At 39.6% G+C, this 25,855-nt stretch overlaps 1 protein-coding gene and 1 pseudogene across 3 annotated transcripts in view; one reads left to right on the top strand and one right to left on the bottom strand.

The window, feature by feature from the left end:
* Nucleotides 1-25,855, top strand: part of LOC121459354 (syncytin-1-like) — a 124,762-nt gene that overhangs the window by 7,488 nt on the left and 91,419 nt on the right. The window lies entirely within an intron of this gene.
* On the bottom strand, nucleotides 24,227-24,345 carry LOC121459933 (annotated as a pseudogene).

Genomic DNA, 25,855 nt, shown 5'->3' with positions numbered 1-25,855 from the left:
GAGGAAGAAAAGCAGATGGCATCAAAGGGCGGCTGGTAGACTAGAGCAGAGCTCAAACTTTTCCACTGATGACCTCTTTGAACTTGAGAAATTTTTCCATAAGCTTAGCTGTATAGCTGTATAGAACAGGTATACAAGTCAAGTATAAATATACAAATCATGAATAAATCGTTTATTTTAAAGCAATTCTTTGATATTCATATAACTATCATTTATTAAAAACAAAAGCAAATTCACATGCTAAGTATAAAGATATGTTTACTTTTACATAAAGAGTAAAAGTCTTGGCTGAATACTTGATACTGTAGGATGTCAAGCATCTTCAGCATTTTTCAGAGATGATCATTATTTTAATAGGGCCATTAGAAATTCTGATTTTTAATCCCAAGCCAAAATTTATTGTCATTGAGCAGCTTTTTTAAAAAAATGAAACTTGACTCAGCAATTTTAAAAATCAAATACTTTAACATAATACCATATAAAAATACACAAATTTGATACATTCTAAAGAATGATCACAGGAAAATATTAATAGTATTTGTTTCCCATAATTAAACCTTCATTGGTTCTTTAAGAGCAGAAAACAGTGTATATCCATTCAAAACGCTGACATTTATGGCACACAATAGTCTTGAATCTGAACCAAGATGTTTTAGCAATGTGTTCATTGTCATGGCGTGGTGTGATGACATGCACAGTGCAGCGTACGTGTTACATCTAGAGTCAAGGCTGAAGTGCAGTTTCATGGCCCAGCAGGTAAGTGCTGCCAGAGACGTCTTGGTTTCATTACACATTTTATTTTGAAAGTTTTGGATGCTGTATATTCAGAAACCTATCACTGTTGCCAGATTTTTTTTGACCTTATATTTAGTTATGTGACTTCCCTATGGGATTGTAACCTACATTTTTAAGAAACTGGACTTAAGAAACATTTTTTTTCAGTTTCTTACAAAACTAAACTTTGTCTTACCATATGAAGTAGCAATCCACTCATAGGAATTTGTCCCAATGAGGTGAAAACTGGGTTTTAAATACAACAAAAAAATATATTATAGGACCTTTATTCTTAGTTTCCCCAAACTGAAAGCAAACACTATATCCTTTTAAAAAAATAAATGTATAAACTGCTGTATCCATGCAGTGGAATACTGCCAATAATTTGTAAACCCTGATTTCAGTTTTATGACTCCAAACAGGGTTGTAACTCACATTTACGAATTTGGAACTAGATGTTGTAGTAAGAATAAAGGACGAGTAGGTTTTAAAAGAAACAAAATGAAAGGGGATAGAAAATTGAAGTTTGGGGGACTTGGAGAATTTGAAATTTGCTTAGTGATGAAGGCCAGAATATAGACAATTGCTAGCAGGTACATAAATTGACTAGAGTAGAGATAACCGAAGTTGAGAAGAAACTAAATTCATTATTCTTTATGAAGCCCATGATCTCTTGGTTACCACTAGAGGTAGAAATGACTATGAATTCTAAATTAAAGTAGAAAACAAGGCAGTAATTGACTGATTTATCAGTGCTTTTAACAATGATTTTGTATAAAAAACTTCTAATTTACAGGTTTATAAATATAATCTTTTTCTATTTGGTTTTGAGCCTAGCCTTTAATGGCCGAGTCATCTCTTCAGCCCATAATCTTTATGTTGAAAAATAAAAATTTGTAAACTATCTTAGTAATGCTTCAGAAAAATGTGTTAATATTACCTTGTGACTGATTTTCCTAATAAAGGCTACAGAAGAAGTTAAAATTCACTATGTCATTGGCAACATTACCCGTCCCCTACTGTGGACACTGAGAGGTGCTGGGTCTTAGTCTTTTATTAAGACATGTGTTATTTACAGAGAATGAAGGATAAAGAAGTTGTACAGAAATACATTTTTACAAAGTATGGTTAAAAGAATAAATGAACTGTAATAAAATGCCAGATTATAAATAGTTGGAGGAGATTAGTGAGCCCTGATATTTGCAAGGTTATGTTTGACCGTGGAAGTGTGGCTACTTATGGAAACCAGTATATGGAAGAATTTAGATTTGAATCAGTCCTTGAAGGATAACTGGGTTAATTTGCCTTTATTTTTATTACTCGCACCGAAAAACATTTAAATATATAAAACATCAGTGTATATAGTTTTGTTTGAGAACATTCAGTAGCTGTGTGTCTTAGTCAGTGTTCTGTTGCCCTCAGGAGACACTGACCATAGCAACTCTTATAAAGAAAACATTTAATTGGGACTTGCCTATGGTTTCAGAGATTTATTCTCATGGCAGACAGACATGATAATTGAGAGCTCAACACATCCAGTTGCAAAGGCAGCAAGGAAAGAAGAGACACTGGGTCTGGCCTGAGCTTTTGAAACTTCAAAGCCCACCCCCAATGACATTCTTCCTCCAAGGCCACGACTACCCCCAAAAGATCACACCTGCTAATCCCTGTCAAGGAGCACCACTTTCTAATGACCAAGCATTCAGATCTTTGGAGGAGACCATTCCCAATCACTGTATATTTGCACATTTGTTTAAATTTTCCTTACTGATAAAAGTGCATATTTCACTCGAATTCATTTAGTGAATAAGATTTTTCAGGTTTTGTTACTCCAGTTACTCTTTAGGATGTTGGAGTACTTTTCACATGGGTGCTGAGTCTTGAACTCAGATGATCAGGCTTGTATTGTTGGTCAGCAAACACTGTTATCTGATGAGCCATTGCCAAACCCAATTCATATTTTAGTTAGCTACTAGTGATCTTTGTGCCATACTTCTAAATAATTGTGAAGGTTCAAAGTTGTGTCTTTGCTAAGAAGTGTTAAGCACCTTTTCAGAGTTAGGGCAGTACTAATTTCAGCAAATTTTACTATTGAAAGAATCATATAATCACTCTGCTTTATAATTATTCTATCAACTGTAAGATGTATAGTTGCTTGGTTGTTTTCAGAGAAGATATCACTGTGGAGCTCTGGCTGGTCTGTAGCTGGTAAGAAATCTGCCTGCTTCTGCCTCTTGAGTGCTAGGATTAAAGTGTACACTACCACACCCAGCCCATAATTGTATTTGAGTTGTATTCTGGAAGAAAATTCTGACCTTATTTGTAACATGAGGGCCTGCTAGTTGGGGTTTCTGTCCCACCAGGTTCCTGCAATCAAGTTCCAAAGAAAAATCAAATTCCAAAGAAAATCACACAGAGTTCTATAAACTAATTGGCCCATTAGCTTAGGCTTCTTATTAACTCTTATAACTTATATTAACCCATTATTCTTATCTATGTTAGACACATGGCTCAGTACCTTTTTCAGCGGGGTAGGTCACATTCTGTTTCTTCGGTGTCTGGACAGGACTGCAGAGAGAGCTTCCTTCTTCCCAGAATACTCCTGTTCTCATTGTCCCTCCTCTACTTCCGGTCTGGTTGTCCTGCCTATACTTCCTGCCTGGCTACTGGCCAATCAGCGTTTATTTAAAACATAATTGATAGAATACAAAATTGCCCCACACCACTTACTTGCATAGTTAACCAGAGGGTTGTATTGTTGTTTTTCTGCAATGGAGAAATTTGTTTCGGTACTTAATATTAAAACTTCTAAAAAGCTGGGCACGGTGGTATATGCCCATAATATCAATGCTTGGGATGCTGAGGCAAGATCTCTAGGTTGCAATTAGCCTAGGTTACATAGTAACTTTGAAGCCTACATGGGCTACAAATCCTGTCTGGAAAAACCCAATCCTGCCCTCTCTTCCAGGCTTTTTAAAAGATATAATCCAGGCTGGCCTCCAACTCATGATCTTCCTGCCTGTCTTCAGTATTTGCTTACTGTCAGGTGCTACCATAGTCAGCACATTTTTTTTGTTTTGTTTTTTTTTTAAAGTGCTTGGGTTTGTGTCTATGCCTTGTGTGAATTCCGTCAGAGGCCAGAAGTGTGACTTGGATTATTTGGAACTGTAGTTACTGACAATAAGTTGTGACCTGCTCTTTAAACTCTTGGGGCATTTTCCAGCCCACGTTTTTTCTTTTAAATACTATGTGCAACAGTATTGGTTGTCCTCAGTTCATTTGGACATATTCTAAATCTTCTACCACTCACAAACTAGTGTCTCATTGTACTAGAGCAGAAGTGTACTAAACAGGTTGTTTCTCTTGTAGACTCTGCTGCAAGTTTGTTTCTGTACCTTTCTTCTAACCTGAGTTTCAGTAGATCGTAACTTTTGCAGTCTTGCTCGTGTTTGTCTGGACCTTTTTGCTTTATACTTTACTATTTTTATTGTATTTATTGTTTTTTGCCTGTCTTTACCAGGACTTAAATAAATATCTTTTTTATCTTGTCTTAACTTGGTGGCATATAATGAAATGCTTAGTATTAATCCATTTGAAGTCTGTTTTACTGGTAGGTTGAAAAATCCCACTTTTAAATTGGTTGCCCAAAGACTAGATCTTGAGCAAATATGGCCCAGGTTACTAATGAAGGTTAAAGCTTCACAGATGGTTGCCATAACCTTATTGCCTTGTGCTGATACATGAGTTGATTTGCCCAATACTGTGGTTCTCAAACACTCTAGAGGCTCTGGAGGTTGTCTGCGAGATCAGAATTATTTTTATACTATTAAAATGCCATTTGCACCAGACTAAGAGAATTGTGGGAAGAGGGAAGGCAGAGATGCAGTTGCCATCCAAGTGTTACAAAAGTACTGATTATGAAATAAAGGTTGGGTAGGTATATGTGTTTGGGGCACTTGAGCTAAGTAAAGAGACCTGATCTGTAAATAAATAAGTAAATAGTGGGTAAATTGTTGCCACCTTGATATGATCAAAACTTCTACTACCTTGTACTGGTAGTTAATGGATTCTTCACACGGTGCTTGTAGTTAAAAATTTGTTTTCACATAAAAATGATGAAGTAGTAAAAGTTACTGCCTAGAGTACAGCTTGTCTTTTATTTTGTTTGAGGTGGGTTCTTGTTTTGCAGCCTAGGCTGGACTTGAACTTAGTGTGTAGCCCAGGCTAGCCTTAATCCTTTTAGTCTCTTAATGTGCTGAGATTACAGGTGTAAGCCACTGTGCCTGGTCAGCTTGTCTAGTTAATATACATATTTTAAAATATTTATTTTTATTTTAATGTGGTTTGCCTACAAGTCTCTCTTGCCCGTTGCTGCAAAAGTCAGAAGAGGGTGTCTGATTCCCTGGAACTAGGGTTGCAAGCAGTGTGAGGAGCCAGGAGGGTGTTTCCAGTCCTCTGCTAGAGCAGCCAGTGCTCCTAAGCACTGAACCCCTATTTGATATTTAATATGTCTTTTTAATGGAAACTATGCCAGAAATACTTGTGTTGCTTAACAAAGTATTGTTATCACTAGAAATACTTAGATGAAATTTTGAATTGCAAGCCAAACAAGTCCAGGGTTTTTGGACACTTATTTTTGCTTGAAAGAACAACTGATGATGATTATTTGGGACAGACACATACTATTAAATAACTTCAACAACTTTTTTTAAAGGAAAACAACTAATTGTATTTGTTGCTAAAATGATATCTGAATTACAGAAATGATTGACATCTCAATATTTAAAGACTTAGCGTGTTTACTTTTTTATTTTACATGTATGAGTGTTTTGCCTGCCTGTGTGTATGTGTTACGTTTGTCTGGTGCCCGAGAACAGAAGAAAGTGAATTTCCTGAAACCGGAGTTACAGATTTTTGTGAGGTACCATGTGGGTGCTGGGAACTGAACTGAGTCCTCTTCAAGAACAAGTATGTGAATTTTATAGTTCTAATAAAATATCTCAACATTTGTAATGTATGCATAATTCAGTGAATCACATTTTGTTTTGACACAGTCTCTCAACATAGCCTAGACTTGCCACAAACTTATATACAAGGTTTTCTTAAATTCTTGATTTTTCTGCCTCAGTCTTTCCCAGCTCTGGGTTTATAGCTCTGCATCACTATGCCCAGCTATAAAGCAGTATATTTAAAATTACCTGTCTATTAGCTAAGAAAACCACATACGTCCTTGTATTGTATTGTAAGTAGACCAGTGCATTTTTTTCTTTCCCTCCTTTCTTACACCCTTCCCTCCTCTTTCTCCTTTCCTCACTACTCTTCCCTTCCCTTTCTCCTTTCTTTCTTTCCTTTCTTCTTTCTTTCTTTCTTTCTTTCTTTCTTTCTTTCCCTTCCCTCATTCTTTCTCTACCTCCCTCCCAGTGCATTGTACTGGACCAATAGGTTTTAATTTCAAATTAAGAAAAGATAAGTTTCATAATCCACATTGCAAATAAGTGTTAAGATTGCAGTACCTCTTACTGGATTTTGAGAGCATCAAATAGTAATATCAATACAATTTGAAAAGGCTATAATATATGACTACATCATTCTTCTGGTTGTATGTTTGTGTGAAAATAAATTTTTTCTTTTTATACTTTAAGCAAAACAGTGTATAAACACACTGAATACAGATGCACATGGTTGATTTCCTGAAATCAGGAAAGAAAGAAAGATAGTATAGCTCTCCTGGTATTTTATACAGTTATGCAACACCCAAAGGTAAGACCTGTATGGCATTGGACTTCTATGATTGCTGTATCTCTGTGAAGTTTTCAAAATCACTGCTTCTGTGTGTTAAATGAGGGACTGTGAGGCTGCACTTGATAGATCTTTCTGGGCCAATGAGAGAAACCAAGATTTTTTTTTTTATCTTTTGAAGAAATAACTTGATATATCTGAAAATACTCCTGTAATCTCTGTGATAGTTATATTATGTATCTTTCTAAGAGTTACTGTAAACACACACACACACACACACACACACACACAAACACGTTGTTAATGTCTGGTTATATTGTTGCCATGCACAGTGAGTGAGTTTATGAGAAGGTTAGAGGGGAAATTAAACCAAAGGACTTTTTTTTTTAAAGTAACTTTTCTTCCTCATCATACTCAAGGATGAGTTATTTAGTATTTAAATAATTCTTAATGGTGATGATATTTATCTAGTTGTTTTCATAAAGCAAAATTTTGGTTTATGTGTGTTTTAATTTAGGTATATGAATCAGTTATTTCAAATGTTTCATAATTAAATACAAATGTCCATATTTACAAAATGTAAAATTATCACAAAAATAAAAACAAATTGTATACAGGTATTTTTAAGTTACAGGGGCGTGATCACAAAAATGTACATAACAAAAATGTACACAAATTTAGCAACATACTGAAGCATTGGTGGTTAAGCACCAACGTTTAAGTACCAGCACAGAACAGATGGCCTGAGAGGAGACACAACAGGCCTGGAGTCTGGAGAGAAGAGCATAATACCATTAAAACTATCAGGTTTCTGTTTTTCATAGATATAGTCAACGAAGTGATAAAGATGTAATCCTGGTTTGTACCACTGAAAAGTTTAGACTACTCATGTTGTAAATGTGCTGATCTTTCCTTTACATTTTTCTTAATTATAAAATGTATGTGGGCAGTGGTAGGTAACATACTTACCTGCATATTCTTTAATTGGAATTGGCGCAGCATGTTGTAAGTGAGTCATTTACATATGATCACTTGTTTGAGGCTCTGTTTTACTGACAGATTGGTTTAACCTCTTACAAGACCATTTTTGAGCTATATTGCTAGGCTGTTTGCCACTAGAACATTGTTTTTCTCATGAAAAGAGATGGGTGGTCTGTGATTAGGTTGTTTGCAAATAGCTGTGTTTGATTGGAAAGGAATTGTTCATCTTGTACATGTTACATGTGTAGCATTTAGAGACTAATCTTTTATAAAAAGTCTTTTCCAAAAATAATATAAGAATTTTTGATTATTAATTTTTTAGCATTGGAAATATTGAAATGAAAGATAGGCTATTTAGAATACTTAATATACTATATAGTTTTCTTTTAGAAAATTCTGGAGTATTTTAAAGAATATTTTACTGAGATTTTTATATGTATATATAAGTATACATATATATTTAAATAACAAAATATACAAAGGAATGGGGGTATTTATGTCTATTTAAGGTATGTTCTTTTTTTTTTTTGGTTTTTTGAGACAGGGTTTCTCTGTAGCTTTGGTGCCTGTCCTGGAACTAGCTCTTGTAGACCAGGCTGGCCTCGAACTCCCAGAGATCTGCTTGCCTCTGCCTCCCGAGTGCTGGAATTAGAGGCGTGCGCCACCACCGCCCTGCCTAAGGTATATTTTTTATAGATTAGTTGTTGATTAGAATTCTTAGGTTCTGTGAAAGGGATAGTATGGCTTCATAAGTGTGTACTTCAGCTACATAACTATCAGACAGAATTACTAGTATTTGCCCCTAGGAGTAAATAAAATGGATAAGGTTTGTAAAGCAGAAAGGTTTTTTGGTTGCTTTTCAGTGTTTTTAAAAAATGTGTTTACATGGTTAAAGGCTTATAGTGAAAACCAGTGCTCCTCTGTTATACCCTTCCTCTCATCTCACTGCAGATCTCCAGCAAAAGAAGTTACAGCCTTTTTATAAGTAGTATTTTTTTTTCTGTTTCTAGACACACACACAGACACAGATATACATACATGTGTATATGTTTGCACACAAAGTTCTTTCTCTCTGGCAAACAATAGAAAAGTACTGTTTACAGAGAAGTTATATAGAATAAGAGTACCCATATATCTACCTACTTTTATGTGTTCATGTATCATTTTTAAACCTTGATCTATTGACTTCTTTTAGTAGTATGTAGTAATCTGTGTTTTTCCTTATCTTATCCTTCTAACATGGTTTTCACAAGATAGACAGCAATCAGTTTCTACATTATTGTTACTATAAAATATTTAGTACACAACTAGGTATTTCTTTTCCTGGAGTTACTGAAATTGATATTTTTGTGTGTGTGATTCTCCGTAAATTCATTCTTTAAAAGGAAAATATTTTTCATAGGTTTAAGATTTGAGGCTCTTTTCTTGTGGACTATTTTACCCAAGAGCAATATTTATCACATAAAGAATCACATCCTTGGGGTGAAAAGGTTTGCCTTCCATGACCCTAACATATGTCAGTGTGACTCATAATTAGGTATGCATCACATCAGAAACCTGAGCCTTATAATTGAAAGTTTATTGCTCTGTCTATGCACGCCTAGAGTGCTTAATGACTATCCTATTTTCCAAGTCCAGAAAGTTTGTGATTTTAGAACAGTGATGTAATATCCACTTACTCAAATCAGGTAGGAACCTCTCAGCTCTATTTTCATACTAAAAAGAGCATTCGGTTAGATACAGGATAGATAGAAAACTAAAATTAGTAGGGTTCAGCCTTATTCAATTAACTCTACTTTCTGTTGGACACTTTTCAAGTCTGGATAATCATATAAATTTCCTCAGATTTCATGTGTGTACTTAACAGATTTGTTCGTACAAAACAGTTTTAATGAAACAAATTTATTTTTTAAAATCCCTTTTCTTAAAGAGCCCCGTTGAATATAAAGATTAATTTTAGGTGTTCTTTCCCTACTGTTTTGCTTTTTCTAGCTTAACTTGTCATTTTTATTTCCCCTCTAGTTTCTAAAATAATTTTCTCTCATATCATTAATACATAAAATGTTGGGGATTAGTACTCTGAACTCTCAGGATGCTGGGGCAGGAGGATTACGAGTGTGAAACTAGCTTGGACTACATAGTGAGATCCCATGTTAAAAAAACAACTCCCTTTTGTAGATCTAGAATTATCTTGATTGTTTAAAGCAGTTTTTCTCAGAAGTTTAATAGAAAAAAAAAACCTTAACACCTAACAATTGTTTTTAACATGAAGTTCTTGAAATATTTTGGTCAAACCAAAAGTTAAGTATGAATACATGCAAGTTCTTAGAAGAGCAAAAGAATTTTGAGATGTCATGTGTAAATGTTGGGTATGACTTTTAAAACTTTGAGGTTTGGGTATGTCCTTGTCATGATCAAGGCATGGAATTATAATATATATGGAATTATTATTAAGTATGTACAGTTATTTTAGTATCTATACGTTTTCAGTAGTGACATTGAAATTATATTGTTAGATTTAAATAACCCATATTCATAATAAAACATCTTTGTGATGTCAACTGGCAGGAAAAAGCAAGTACATCATCTTTAGCTTGACTGCCTACTGTGGAAACAGAATTGGAATATCTCAAAAATAGAATAAATGGTGATTTATTATTTACTTGGGTTTTGTAGATGATATTGATGGAACTTCCTATTGGCCTTTTGTTTCCCTAAGTGAGAATAAAGTCAAAGAGCTCAGTAGATCTAAGTAGAGTGTAAATTTGGAATTCAGTTTTGTGGTTTATATTACTTCTAGGTATCAGTAAAATATTTTCTAGTTCTAAACATTGTAAGTGTATGAATACAAATGATCAAGGTTATGAAATGCATAAAAGGCCTCAAATATATAACGCAAATTTATATGAAAGCTTGAAGGTAGCTAGAGAGCTGTGGTATTTACTGGATGCTTATGGTTGCAAATAAAGTGTGTGTGTTTACACATAGGCATATCTAATATTTTGTTTTGTTGCGAACATAGAAAAAGATTTCCTTCAGATTTCTGCAGTTGTAACCGTGACTTTCTGATCATGCTTCTGTTGTCTTTGTTTGCTATTATGTGCAATCTGACTTCTGGGATAAAGTATCATTTTTATAAGGAACTAGTTGTAATTGGTCATTTTACTTCAAAGACTTAGTGAATTTTCTATTTAAATTCTCATTTGCCTTGGGCTGTTTATCTTTATTCATTGTTCTCTTGTAAGCATGAGCCAGTCACAGGTTTAGCCTGTCTTAGCAACATTCAATATTTTGCTTTGCATACCCCATACCTTGATTTAGAAATCTTGTTATTCAGTAGACTAATTGTCATCAATATTTACTTTGTGTGAGATAAAAGTATGAGTGGGGAGTGACTGTTTCAGGCTGCCAAGTAGATTGGAGAATGACAAATTAAAAGAGTTGATATTAGAAAGCAACTATTAAAACAGTTGTTGTGTAGTCAGTGATTATTTTTATTTAATCAGCAGTGTTTGTGTCTGGAATTATGCCCTTAGATATAAAATGTTATGAGATACTGTGCTTCTCTCAGGGAGCTTTCAGGTTAAATGAGAGACCAAGAGTCAGAAATACCTTGGACCTAGCCACCCAGCGAGGGTACTGGGAGGGGAATTGAGTCCTTTTTAGAAGAGCAGCAAGTGCTCTTAGCTGCAGAGATATCGCTCTAACTCCATTTATACTTCTTGTTTTGAGAATTGTTTGTTCAGTTTCGTAGCCCCTTTCTTTTTTTGTGTGTGGAATTCTATTTTTTTAGTTGAAAATAATTTTTTCATGCAATATATTCTCATCACAGTTTCCCCTTCTTCATCTCCTTTCTGATTCTTTCCACATCCCCAGCCATCAAACTCCATGCAGTCTTACTCTCTCTTTAAAAAACAGGCAAATAAAATAAAATAACAATAAAAGGAAAAATTTAAAAATCTACAAAAATAATGACAAACACACATACTCACAAACACAAAATCAGAAACTTTAATATATAACGAAAAGACCAATTAGAATTTAAAAAAATACATTAACAAAGCATTAGAAGGCAAAAATGAAGTCTCCAAAATACCATTGACTTCTGTTTGTGTTGGCCATTACTGTTGGTTATAGTGCCTGCCCGGAAATGTAGTTTGTATGCCCAATTGTGCTCCTTTGAATGCAGATACCAATTGAAGATAGATTATTAGTTTGGGGTGGGAGCTTGTGTCGACTTCCCCGTCTGTCTTGGATCTGTGCAGGCTCTGTGCATACTGCTACAGTCTCTATGAATTCATGTGTGCCAGACCTGTTGTGTTTGGAAGCTTCTGTTTCCTTGTGTTATCCATCCCCTCTGGTTCTTACATTTGTTTTGCCTCTACTTCCACATAGCTCCCTGAGTCTTGAGAGGAGGGACTTGATGAAGACATCCCATTTAGGACTGAATGTTTCAAGGTTCTCACTCTGCACATTGTTCAGCTGTGAGTCTCTATATTAATTCCCGTCTACTGCGGGAGAAAGCTTCTCTGATGCTGGCTGAGGAGGCACTGATCTATGGGTATAGCAAAATGTTACTAAGAGCCATTTTATTGAAATGTTCCTTTAGCAGAACAATAGTATCTGCTTTTCTTCTAGGGTCATGGCCTATCTAGTCTCAGGTTTTTGACCACGGAAGCAGTATCAGGCATGGTTCCATCTCATGAATTGGACCTTAAATTTTTATTGGGTTGTTTGTTTCCTTGATATTTTAGGTCTTCTTGAGTTTTTGCGTATGTTCTGGAGTCTATAATCTTCATATTAATCCTCCATTAGATATATGTGGCAAATATTTTCTCCTGTTCTAGAAGTTGCCTCTTCAATCAGTGTAGTGATACTTTATGTTTTAACAAACAAAACTTGCCTGAAGATCAGAGTGCAGAGCTAAGCCACTAGAGGCCAAATGGTGGTGGCTCATACCTTTAATCCCAGTATTTGGGAGTCCCACACCTTTAATCCCAGCTTCAGGGTGGTGGAGACATGAAGGGATAAGGCTGGTTGGAAAGAGGAACCTAAGGTGGGAGGAGACAGGAGCTCAAATGTAGTCTGAGGCAGCAGTCGGACACAGACAGTATGAGGATGTAGTCAGAAGATGCGTTCTGAAGAGGCAGTCTGAGGATAAGATTGCCTCTTTGATCTGAGCTTTGGTAGAGGTAAGAACTCTAGTGACTGGCCACACTGCTTCTCTGATCTCTCAGCTTTCACCCCATAATATCTGACTCTAGTATTTTTATTCAGAACAATTAGAATTTGTGCTACAACTCAGTTGACAGTTTCCTTTACAGAAACTTTAAAAATACTATTTAATTTTATGTATGGATATTTATTTAATTTTTTGTTTCACTTACGTGTGTGTATGTGCACAGCATGTGTTCTTGGTGCCTGTGGAGACCAGAAGAGTATGTTGTTTCTCCTGGGGTTGGAGTGAAGGGTCATTGTGAGATTCCATGTGGGTGCTGGAAAACAAACCCAGGTTCTCTTCAAGAGCAGCAAGTGCTCTTCATTGCTGAGCAATTTCTCCAGGTCCCAGGAACTTAACTTCATGTAATCCCTTTAATCAGTTTTTGGCCATATTTCCTGAGCTACTTATGTCTTATTTATGAAGTCCTTATCTGTGCCTACATCTTATAGTATATTCCCTACTCTTTCTTGTAGCATTTTCAGAGTTCAGGTTTTTCTCTTGAGGTCCTTAATCCATTTGGAGGTTTGCATACAGTGAGAGATGGATACAGTTTCATTCTTACATGTAGAGGTCCAGTTTAACAAATATCATTTTTTGAAAAGACTTATTCAAAGTGCACTTTGGCTTCTATGTAACAATTAATCAGGTAGTTGTGGTTGCATGGATTTATATCTGGTAGGTTCTCTGTTGTTTCCCATTGATCTGTGTTTCTGTGTTTGTGCTAATATCATGCTCTTTTTATGAAATGAACTTTAAGATTATTTTATATTTCTGTCAAGAATGGGGTGGTAGTACTGTTTGTGATTACATTGAATATGTAGATTGCTTTAGTTAGAATAGCTATTTTTATATTACTTTTGCCCATCCATGAGTGTGGAGTCCTTCCATCTTCTAGGCCAGTGGTACTCATCCTTCCTAATATGTGACCCTTGAATACAGTTTCTCATGTTGTGGTGACCCCCAGCCTAAAATTATTTTTGTTACTACTTCATAACTGTAATTTTGCTACTACAACTCTCTATTTTCCAATGGTTTTAGATGACCCCTGTAAATGAGTCATTCTGACACACAGCCCCAGGTGAGGGGTTTACGACCCACAAGTTGAGAACTGCACACTATTTACTGTTCCAAAATTTTTATTGTACAAGTCTTTAACTTTTTGGATTAAGTTTTTTCCAGGTTTTTCTGTTTGTTGTTTTGTTTTTTTTTAGGTTACTGTGAACAGGATCGTTTCCTCAGTTTCTTTCACAGTATGTTTGTCACTGATATATAGAAAGGATACTGATTTTGTTTGTTAATATTGTATCATGCCACTTTGCTGAAAGTGAGTAACAACTGTAGGAGTTTGCTTCGGGATCTTTTATGTATAGAATCCTATCTATATTGTGACTTCTCGTCCACTTGTGCCCCTTATATATACTCTATACTTGTTCAGAATTATTGCTCTCAGTAAGATTTAGGGCATAATGTTGAAAAGTAGTGGAGAGAGTGGACATCTTTGTTTTGTTGATGGTTTTAATGGAATGCTTTTGAGTTTTTCTTCATGTAGCATGATGTTTGTTGACTATGAACTTGCATGCACCATTGTTATGTTGAGATGTTTTCCCTGCATTTGTAGTCTCTTTGGTACTTTTATTATGAAAGGGTGTTAGAATCATTTTTGGTGGAGGCCAAAGAGGCTCTTTTGTATCTACTGAGATGATCATGTGATTCTGTTCATGGGTCCATTTATGTGGTGGATTATGTTTATTGATTACAGTTGTTGAGCAATACTTGCATTTGTGGAATGAAATGACTTCATCATGGTTGATGATCTTTTTGCATATTTTTTGAGACAGGGTTTCACTGTGTGGAATTCATGGAAATTTGCCTGCCTCTGATTCCTGAGTACTAGGATTAAAGGCATGTTTCCACCATGCCTGTTTGATATGTTCTTGAATCTTCTTTGTAAGTGATAAGGAATTTTGCATCTGCATTTGTCAGGGAGATTGCTTATAATTTTGGTTGTGTCTTTATCTGGTTTTGCTATTAGTCTAATACTGGCTTCGTTAAGAGAATTTGGAAGTATTTCTTCTATTTCTAGTAAATGTAATAATTCAGGAAGCATTAGTGTTAGTTCTTTACAGGTGTGGTAAAATTCTGTGGTGAATCCATCTGGTCCCAGGACTGTTTTAGTCAGTAGGTCTTTTATTGCTGCTTCAGTCTAGTTTGTGGTAGATCTGTTTAATATCTTTTTAAATCTTTTCTTGATTAACTTAGTCGGTCATGTGCATTTAGAAACTCATCAATTTCTTTTAGATTTTCCAACTTGATGGACTATAAGTTTTTAAAGTATGACCATGAGACTGGATTTCATTGGCAACAGATATAGTGTCTCTATTTGCCCCTAATCTTGTTAATTTGGGTCTTTTCTCTCATGGTTTATTTGTCTAAGGGTTTATCAATAATTTCTAATTTATTTATTTCTACCCTGATCTTACTTAGTTTATTCTATCTCCTAGTTTTGAGTTTAGTTTGTTCTTGTTTTTTAAGGCCTTGAGAATACACACCTTTAAGTTGTTTATTTGAGACTTTTCTGAAGACTTTTCTGATTTTGTGATCTGGGAATTTAAAGCTGTGAATTCTCTGGACCTTTTGTGTGTGTGTGTCCCACACATACTGTTGATTTTTAGCTCTATATCCTTGGTAAGATAGACTGCATAGAATTACTTTTATTTTCCTGTATGTTGAGACAGCTTTGTGTCCTAGTATGTGGCTAGTTTTAGAACCTCATGGTTTGCTGAGAAGGATGTCTGGTCTGCAGTATTGAGTTGAATGTTCTATATATATGTTAGTTCTGTTTGATATATAGTGTCATTTAGCTCCATTTTTTTCTCTGTTCATTTTTTGCTTGAAGACCTGTCAATGATAACTGTCTTGGACTTAATGTGTGATTTTTTTTGTTTTTGTTTTTCGAGACAAGGTTTCTCTGTAGCTTTGGAGCCTATCCTGGAACTAGCTCTTGTAGACCAGGCTGGCCTTGAACTCAGAGATCTTGCTGCCTCTGCCTCCCAAGTGCTTGGATTAAAGGTGTGTGCCACCACCAAGGGGCTAATGTTTGATTTTTAAATCGATCTTTGTTTTATGAAATTGGGTACATATTGTAAAAAGAGGGCCCACTTGTGTTTCCTGGCCACCCTGCTAGCTTAGCTCTGAAATAACCACACAGAAATTGTATTCATTAGAACACTGCTTGGCCCATTAGCTCTAGTTTCTTATTGACTAATTCTTTTTTTTTTCTTTCTTTCTTTCTTTTTTTTTTTTTTTTGGATTTTCGAGACAGCATTTGGTGCCTGTTCTGGAACTAGCTCTTGTAGACCAGGCTGGCCTCGAACTCACTAAGATCTGCCTGCCTCTGCCTCCCAAGTGCTGGGATTAAATGTGTGTGCCACTACTGCCCAGCTTTGTTGGCTAATTCTTTGTTTATTTATTTATTTGGTTTTTTTCGAGACAGGGTTTCTCTGTAGCTTTGGAGCCTGTCCTGGAACTAGCTCTTGTAGACCAGGCTGGCCTCAAACTCACTAAGATCCACCTGCCTCTGCCTCCCAAGTGCTGGAATTAAAAGTGTGCACCATCTTAATTTAACCCATTTCTATTCATCTGTATATCACCACATGGCAGTGGCTTACTGGGAAAGATTCTAACTGGCGTCCATCTCAGGCAGAGGATCCATGGCTTCTCCCTGACTCTGCTTTCTTCTTCCCAACATTCAGTTCTGTTTTCCCTGCCTACCTAAGTTCTGCCCTATCAAAAGACTAAGGCAGTTTCTTTATTCATTAACCAATGAAAGCAACACATAAACAAAAGGACCTCCAACACCAGGTACACCTGTGTTTTGTATGATTGTTTAGAATAATAATGTCCTCTTGATAGATTGCTTTCCTTACTTTCATCACTTCTAATTTGTGTTGGTCTATTTTATCATATATCAAATAGTGACTCCTGCTTATTTTCTGGTTTCATTTAGTTTGAACACCTTTGTCCATCTTTCTTTCAAAGATATTGTCTAATTTTGGTGGCAAGATAGTTTGCTTGGAGGCAAGACAAAGGATCCTGTGTACTGCTCCAATAATTCAAGTTTGTGTGTTTTGATGGGGAAGTTGAGTCTCTTGCTATTCAGTTATTGAAATGTTTGTATTAATTCTTTTCATTTTATTGTTTTTCTTAGTCTTTACTTGCTCAACAACTGTCTTATTACCGTTATTCTTTCTGTGTCACTTCTTAGATTTAATCAGTCTCTTATGTTTGATGCATTCCCTCCATTATTCTTTGTAGAGAGCTGGCTTCATTCTTTCTTATCAATTACTGTACCCTGCTTTTTTCCATGGGAAGTTTCTTTCTTCCTTTGTGACAGGTAGTTCTTCTGGCAATAGTAATCAGATTTGGCATCTTTGAAATTTCAGGACTTGAAGTACATTGCTTCAGCTCTTCTGGATTTTAAGTTTCCTTTGAAAAGTCAGCTGTTAATCTGACAGGCTTGCCTTGGTTCTGTGTATTTCTTGTTTTAAGCATGGCATAGTTTACCTTGGTGAAGGGCTGTTCTTTCTGGTTCTGTTTGGTGTTCTGTAGGCCTCTTGTGCCTGGATTGGCATCTCTTCACTTATATCTAGAAATTTTTCTTCTATGAATTTTTTTCTTAAAATACTTGCTATGGCTTTAACATAGACTCATTCTCTTATGTTCACACTTTTTAAACTTCGCTTTTTCATAATATCCTACAAATATTGTATGGTCTGTTGCTGTATTTTAAAAAATTGACTTATTGACTTTAAGAAATAGTCTCATTTCTTTACCTTATTCTCAAGTCCTGTTAGATGTCCTGTATTTATTCTTTTTTTACTATTTGCTCTCAGGGGGCCCCACCACCCAACTCCCAAATAAATACATGGAATCTTATTGATGCCTGGCCTTAGCATGTTTCTTGCCAACTTCTCTTAAATTATCCTGACTACTTTTTGTCTCTGGGCTTTTACCTTTCTCTACTCTATGTGTCTTTCTTTACTTATTACTGTATGGCTTTCTGTGTAGCTGGGTGGCTGACCCCTGATGTCCTCTCACCTTCATTTCCTGTTCCTTGATCCTCTCTTCCCAGATTTCTCCTCCTATTCTTTCTGCCAGCCAGCCCAACCTAGCCTTTCTCCTGCCAGTTACAGTTCATTCAGCTCTTAGACGAATCAGGTGTTTTAGATAGGCAAAGCAGCACAGCTTTGCATCATTTTATAAATATTCCACAGGAGAAACAAATGTGACACATCTTAAAATAATAATTCACAACAGTGTCCTGTGTAGGATATTAGTCCTCTATATGATCAATTCTGTTATTTGGCCTTAGGTTTTTAATTGAGTTTTTTATTGCAATTTGTTATTTCTTCTGTATATCTATTTTTTTGTTGAATTCTGTTGTATCCTGTGTTGACTTCCTATTTATTTCATTCATCTTTTTTTTATTTCTTTTTAAGGCGATTGTTTGAATTTGTTCAAATATTTATACATGTCATGGGGAGCCTGTTACTATGGGGTTGTTGATTTTTTTCTTCTCTCATACAATACATCCTGATTGCTTCCTCCCCTCCCCTCCCCTACATCACTTTTCCTTCTGGTCCACTGCTCCTCCATTTCCTTTCAGAAAAGAGCAGGCCTCCCAGTGTTATCAGCCCAACTTGGCATAACATGGTACAATAAAAGTAGGCATAAACCCTCATATCAAAGCTGGATGAAGTAGCAGGCAAAAGAATCAGAGACACCTGAGCTAAACAACCACAGTATGTGTGCGAGGGCCTATGTGCAGGTCCATGCAGGCTCCATGATTGTTGCTGCAGTCTCTGTGAGCCCCCATGAGCCCTGCTTGGTTGCTTCTGTGGGCTGTTTTCTCCTGGTATCTTTGAACTCTCTGGCTCCTATAAACCCCCACCCCCACTCCCATTTTTGGAGGATTCCCTTGCCAAATGCTTGTTTGTGGGTCTCATTGTCTGTTCCCATCTGCTGCCGGAGGAAGCCTCTCTGATGATGATTCGTTTAGGCACTAATCCATCAGAATAGCAGAATATTATTGGAAATCATTTCATTGACTTTTTTTTTGTCAGTTGTGTTTGGTTATACCCCAGGTCTCTGGGTAATCCAGCTTCCTGATCCTGGCCATCTGGGTAGTGTCCACATAGTCTCCCTCTCATGGCTTGTGCCTCAGGTTATACCAGTCATTTGTTGACCACTCCCTCAAGTTCTGAGCCAGCATTGCGCCAGCGCATCTTGTGGGCAGGACAGGTTGTGGGTCATAAGTTTTGTGGGTAGGTTGGTGTCCCAGTTCCACCACTGGGAACCGTGCCTGGTTACAGATGGCCTGTTCAGGTTCCATATCCTCCTTCACTAGGAGTCCTCACTAGGGTCACCCTCATAGATTCTAGGAAATTCTACTGCACTAGGTTTCTGCATTACCCGCAAATGCAACTCATCTCCCCATACTCTCCTCCTCTGTTCCTCCCTCCCTCCCCCACCTGATTCCTCTAGTTCCCATCCCCACCTGCCCCCAGTGCACTCACAAAATCTATTCTATTACCCCTTCCCAGTGAGAACCATGATCTCCAGACCTCTCTTCTTTATCTAAGTTCTCTGGGTCTGTGGATAGTAATGGATTACCCTTTAATAATAGCTACCTAATGTCTACTTATAAGTGAGTACATATCATGTTTGTCTTTCTGGGTCTGGGTTGCCTCTCTCAGGATGATTTTTTTTCTAGTCCAACCATTTGCCTGCACATTTCATTGATGTGGGAGTGTCATATATCAATCTGTTGATTTCATTGGTTAAGTAATAAAGAAACTGCTTGGCCCTGATAGGTTAGAACATAGGTGGGTGGAGTAAACAGAACAGAATGCTGGGAGGAAGAGGAAGTGAGCTCAGACGACATGCTCCCCTCTCCCGGGCAGACGCAATGAAGCTCCGACCCAGGATGGACGTAGGCTAGAATCTTCCCAGTAAGTGCACCTCGGTGCTACACACATTAATAGAAATGGGCCAGGCAGTGTTTAAATGAATACAGTTTGTGTGTTGTTATTTTGGGGCATAAGCTAGCCAGGCGGCCGGGAGCCAGGCTGTGGGAAGAGGTCCGCAGCTCCTACAACACCTTCTTGAGTCTTCCTTGATGGCAAAAGTGGTGGGTGGGGGTGCAGTGATTCCCATTGGGAATAAGGATAGTTAGCCCCAGATAGTTCTGTCCCAGGACCTGCCAATGCCCCCACTGACCACAAACAGAAAGCACCGAGACCCATGTTGCAAGTTCCCTAGGAACCAACTGCCCAGGAGCATCTTCCATGATGGCCAGCTTGCCATTCTCTCCTCTTCCCTATGTAGTACGGGGCTTCACATGGAGGCATCCACAATGAGGGACTGGATGGCACCAATGGTGATGGGATGGGGCTAGGGGTGTGGGTATGGTTGGATATGGGGCTGAACTGGAAGCCAAGGAGCTTGCATTACAAGTTCCAAAGAGAGAAATCAAGTATCCTCCTGATCTCCCATGCATGCACAAGCCTTGGTGAATATGCACACTTGTGAACATGCACACCATCTCTCTAACCCAATCCCAGTCTTTGGGTTTTCTTGATTCTCCATGAGAAGGGGAAAGCCAGGATAGATTAGGAGGAGCAGGGGGAAGAGGAAGTAGAAGAGAAGGAAGAGGAAGAGGAGGTGGAGAAGCCTGCAGTTCCCCAATGATGAGAGGCTAGCACCTAGGGACTACCCACTACATCCAGGTTCCACAGTAGTTCACTTACAGGACGGTGTCTACCCTGTCTGGAAGGATGTCCCATGTGATCCAACGTCTTTGCCTGTACCTAACTGGGCATCTCCCCTGGGAGCTTGTGGTAGATGCTGCCAGAAAAGAAAGCTGCCACAATGTAGTCGGGGCAGTGCCTTGAGTTCCTTGTCCCACCCCTATCCCACCACACCACACCACACCCCCACCCCACCCCTACTCACAACCCGGGTGCCCACTTTCCCACCCCAAGCCCCATGCCTCCTCCTCCGGGGACACAAATGGCCTGCAGGAAGGAGGACGGCTCTCACTTGCTGAAAGGCAAAAGCTGGCTACCTGGCAACAGTCCCGTGATGGGGTTGGGGGTAGAGTCAGGGTCCAAAGCCAGTCCATGCCCTAGAAGTTGCTGAGTCCCTTTCAAATCCAACACCCGTGGATTTTTCACCAAGTGAGCCAGACGTGTGTACACTGGACCCTAAGCCCAGGACAAGGGAGAAGCTGGTTTTTGGGCCAACTAATCTGACAGAGGCATCATTAATTCTGGCCTTGTCTTTCCTCATTTACTTTACCCTGAAAACTTAGGGGGAAAACTAATCTCTTAAAGTGAGGGAAAAAAGATGTATGGCATATGTTGTGTGAGGGTGCCCTATGAGGAAGGGGAGAGAAGGCAGGGAAGACTGGACACTTCTGGGCCTGGACCCTGACTCCAGCCCGGGGCAGAAGACTAAGGAGGTCACAGCTGGTAGGCAGATAACCCAAGCAATCAACCCCTTTGTTAGTGCCTACCTGTGGACCTCCCCTGGGAACTTGTGGTAGAAGCTGCCAGAAAAGTGAGTTTCCAAAATGTAGCCCAGGTAGGGCCACGAACTTCTCACCCCACCCCCACCTTTACTCCCTACCCAAATGCCCACCTTCTCACCCCAAGTCCCATGCCTTATTCACTGAGGACATGTTGGGGGACATGCCAAAGTCCAGGGACAAGGCAAGTAGGAGCGGCCAACTAGGGTTTGCCTACTTTCTCTGTGCCCACATTCACCTAGGGTACTTGCCTGCTTCACTGAAGCTTGGCAAAAGCTCTACCATACTCTGACACCACTGGCCTTCTCAGAACCAATTTAAAACATAGCCAATTACTTAATAATCTTGACAATCTGTGCATGTGTTGAGAGCATTATTTGCCATTCCCTAGCAATGTAGACTATGACTTACTTGTCATGCAATTATTCTAGGCTATGAGCTATAAATATATAATGAAATTGATTTACCTATCTAATGAGATCATCAATAGCATCTAAGATCTTTGAAATGAACTTTACAAAATCAAGGTTTTCAATTAGTAAAGACTGTAGAATAAAGTGTTTTGTCTCTACCTGGGTGATCATAAATAAATATTAATTGATTTCATTCTTTCCACCAACAAACGTGATAACTTTTGGTCCCCATAGTAAATGAGTCTATGGAGCACTAAAATAAACTATGAACTTTTTTTTTTAAGAGTTTTCAACTTACTTTTGGTACATAAATGACTGGGATTAACTAAGTCGCATTAAGTTAAAACAAAACTAAGGGTAGACTGCTGTTTTAAAATTCTGGCCTTGTCTTTCCTCCTCATTTACTTTAGACTGAAAACTTAAGGGGAAAACTAATCTCTTAAAGTGAGGAAAAAAGATGTATGGCATATGTTGTGTGTGTTCCTGGGTGCCTCGCCAGTGCGGCTTGGATGCCGAAACTGGCATGGGATACCCGGATTCGGATACAGAGACTTCAATGTAGGGAAGCTTGCGGAGACATGCTAAGCAGCCAGACATCAAGATCAGGGTATCTGTGTACTGGGAATGCTTATGTGGAAAACCACTTGTTAGAACACAAACATCCTTGTTGATTACAGAGGACAAGGAAATTTAGCTGTTAGTCAGGGGGAGAGAGGGCAGCTAGATCACACCACCTGGTGAGTCAGGAAACACATATCTTTGTGTCAATACCAGGACCAATAATACATAAAATGATGGTTACATAAAAGTTCAACTTGAAGAACCAAGGAGTTTGTCAGGGTTGCTTACAGGAGCTGGGATGATTTAAATTTTGCCTTGTCACCAGAAAGTCTACCACAGCGGGAATGATGATTCATGAATGTTGTAGCCTTGGAGTTCTCTGCTAGACATACAGGAAGCTCCCCAGGCTGGAGAATCTCCTCCAGGAAGCTTAGCTGCTCAGACAATGTTCCCAATCAGAAGTTGTTTACAACTTCCAGAAGCTTGGGCAGGGCCCTTGTGACTCTTGACTCAGCTCCCCTGGACTTGTAAGGTTGTTTCCTTACTAAGTCTCAGGAGCTCCTTCAATGAGACAATGTTTCAATTCAGAGGAACTGCTACACTCCACTCCTTTGATGACTCTAGTTTTCTCTGCACCCTATTTTCTGTGATAGTCTCAGCCTTCCTGTTAATGACAAGAATACCTATGTATGACACAACCGATGTTACTTGTTCTTAAGGACTATGCCAATGATTATGACTCTCTGAAATACTCTTATCTACTGTAAAAGTCAAGTTTTGTTCCAGGACAAGTAGCAAATGACAGCAATAGCATCAGTGCAAATATTTAGAGATAGCTTGACAGGCACGTCAAGATAATAGAATAATTGCATGGCAAGTAACTCATAATCTAGAGTATATCATTACAGTGCTGAGAAATGGCAAAGGATGTTCTCAAAACATGCACAGATTGTGAATATTCTTAAATAACATTTGAAAACTAGTTCTGAGACAGCCAGTGGTGTCAGAGTGTGGGTCATGTGTCGGAGCTCTCCCCAAGCTGCAGTGCAGCAGGCAGGGTACCCTAGGTGAGTGTGGGCACAGAACTAGGAGTCCAACCCTAGCTGGCCGCTCCTGCTCGCCTTGTCCCTGGCCTTTGGCATGTATCCCAGCTCAGCTTTCATTTTGCCCCTTTGCCATTCCCCAGTGAGGCCTGGACAGTGGCCTCCTTGCATTCTGCTCCAAAGCCTCACAGCCTGCCTGGTCCTGGCAGGATAGAGCCTTCCAATCAGATGCTTCCAATCAGATTGCTGGAGATGACATAACTGTCCCCTAAATGGCCTTAGCAGTGTGTAAGAGGAGCCTGCAAGCTTATGTCAGGGCTTATACCCCCTAGCTCTGCATCCACACTCACTTAGGCTACCCTGCTCCACAGCAGCTTGGCAACAGCTCTGTCACATGACCGGCACTCTAACACCACTGGTCATCTCAGAACCAGTCAACACACAGTCTGCAACTTAATAACACTCTGTGCATGTTTTGAGAACATTCATTGTCATGTAGTAGTAATGTAATTATTCTAAAATACGGGTTACATTCCATTCCTAGTCTGTCTTTCCCCAGTGCAAGGGGAGCAAGAGTCCAATCTTACCCACCTGCCTGTGGAACTATGGAACTGGGGAGCCAAGTGCTATGCTGTGTGTCCCTTGATTGTGGTCAGTTTTAGAGGCTGGCCTGGGCTGCGTGTCACTCAACACAGCCTCTACCTTGTGATTCTTAGCTTCCTTTCTTGGCCCTGGGATTCCCCACTGGGGTTTTTCCTCTGTAGGTTTGCTGCATGCCTGGTTAGATTTTGAACTTTGTCAGAGGTGGGTGGGCCCTCTTTCCAGGGTAAAAATGGAGGTGGCCTGGTCTGGCCCAGGCTGGCCCTCGGCCCACAGAAGACCAAAAAGAAAAAAATGGCCAAAAGAAAACCTACAGCTCCCAGTATTCCCAGGTGGTCCCCCATCCTAGTACTAACCAGGCCCAACTCGGCTTGACTTCCTAGATCAGACAAGATAGGGTACATTCAAGGTGGTATGGCCATAGAAAGAGGCAGCTTACGCTGCATGAGCCCTAGAGCTTGCTGCTTTGCTTGCCCCCACACCTGCCCTCATGACCTTCAACGCCTCTTTTGGCCACCTAGTCCAGCCAAGCCCATCCAACACTCCACCCCTGACCTGTCTGAAGCCACACCAGGCTGCTCTAGGCAACCCACCTGCCCACCTGCTAGCAAGGCTCTCCTCAGCACTATGCCCGAGCCGGGACCCAGGATACAGGGCCAAAAGTTGCCACCATTATCAACGGACATTCTCTCCCTTTGGTCCCTTGTCTTCTGTTCCTCACCTGGCACCTTCACCCTGCCCAACCAAGCCCCTGGTAGGTTTGCTGGCCCACAAACCAGCTCCTCCCTTGCCCTGGGCCTGTGGTCCAGTTTATGCACACATCTGGCTCCCTTGGTGGGGAATCCACTGGTGTCAGATTTGACAGGGCCTCAGGTAACTTCTAGGGCATGGACTCCCTTTGGACCCCAACTGTACAACCACCCCAACCTGAGGCCTGATGCCTGGTAGCCAGCTTTTGCCTTTGGGCATGGGAGAGCCCTCCTCCATCCTGTAACAATTTTTGTCCCCTGTGAAGGCAGCATGGGGCTTGGGGTAGGAAGGTGGGCACCCGGGTTGGGAGCAGGGGTCGGGGCTGTGTGGTGGGATGGGGTGAGATGAGGAGTTCGAGGTCCTGCCGGGGCTGCATTGTGGCAGCTTTCTTTTCTGGCAGCATCTACCACAAGTTCCCAGGGGAGGTGCCCAATTAGGTGCAGGCAGGGACGTTGGATGATAGCACAACACAGTTCTGTCCCAGGACCTGCCACTGCCTCCACTGTCCTGCAGGTTCTCTACTGTGGTACCTGGATGTATCCCTTTGTCCCTAGGCACTAGCCTCTCATCATTGGGGAACTATAGGCTCCCCCTGCTTGTCCTCTTCTTCCTCCTCCTCAAACTCTTACTCCTTCACTTGCTCCTCCTCTCCCTTCTATTACTTTTCTTCCGGCTCCTCTCCCTCATCCTTTTCCTTCTCCTCCTCTTTCTCTTCCTCCTCCTCTATTGCGGTTCCTCCCCCCCCCCCCACCAGTGCTCATCAAGAATCAAGAAATCCAAAAGTCTGGGACAGGGTTAGAGAGACTGTGTGCAGGTGAACTTGTGTGCATATTCGCACAGGCATGCACATGCGCCAGAAGTCAGGAGGCTCCTTGGTTCTTTTTTGGGAAATGAAATGCCAACACCTAGGCTTCCAGTTCTGCCCCATGCCCACTCACTCCAAAGCCTCACCCCTTTCTCCAGCAGGGCCACCCAGTCCCCCATTGCAGAAGCCTCCCATGAAGTCCTGCACTGCGCAGGGAAGTGGAGAGAATGGCAAGCTGGCCAGCATGGAAGATGCTCCTGGGTAGATGGTTCCTAGGGAACTTGGAACTTGGGCCTTGGTCCTCTCTGCTTGTGGTCAGTGGATGCAGTGGCAGGTCCTGGGACAGAACTATGTTGTGCTATGGATCCTTATCCACCACTC

Source organism: Microtus oregoni, unplaced genomic scaffold, assembly GCF_018167655.1.
Source record: "Microtus oregoni isolate MIOR12 unplaced genomic scaffold, Mior012 000019F_ref0000042, whole genome shotgun sequence".
Taxonomy (NCBI): Eukaryota; Metazoa; Chordata; class Mammalia; order Rodentia; family Cricetidae; genus Microtus; species Microtus oregoni.
Note: the sequence above shows the minus strand (reverse complement) of the source record. Positions and strands in the feature narration are given on the sequence as shown.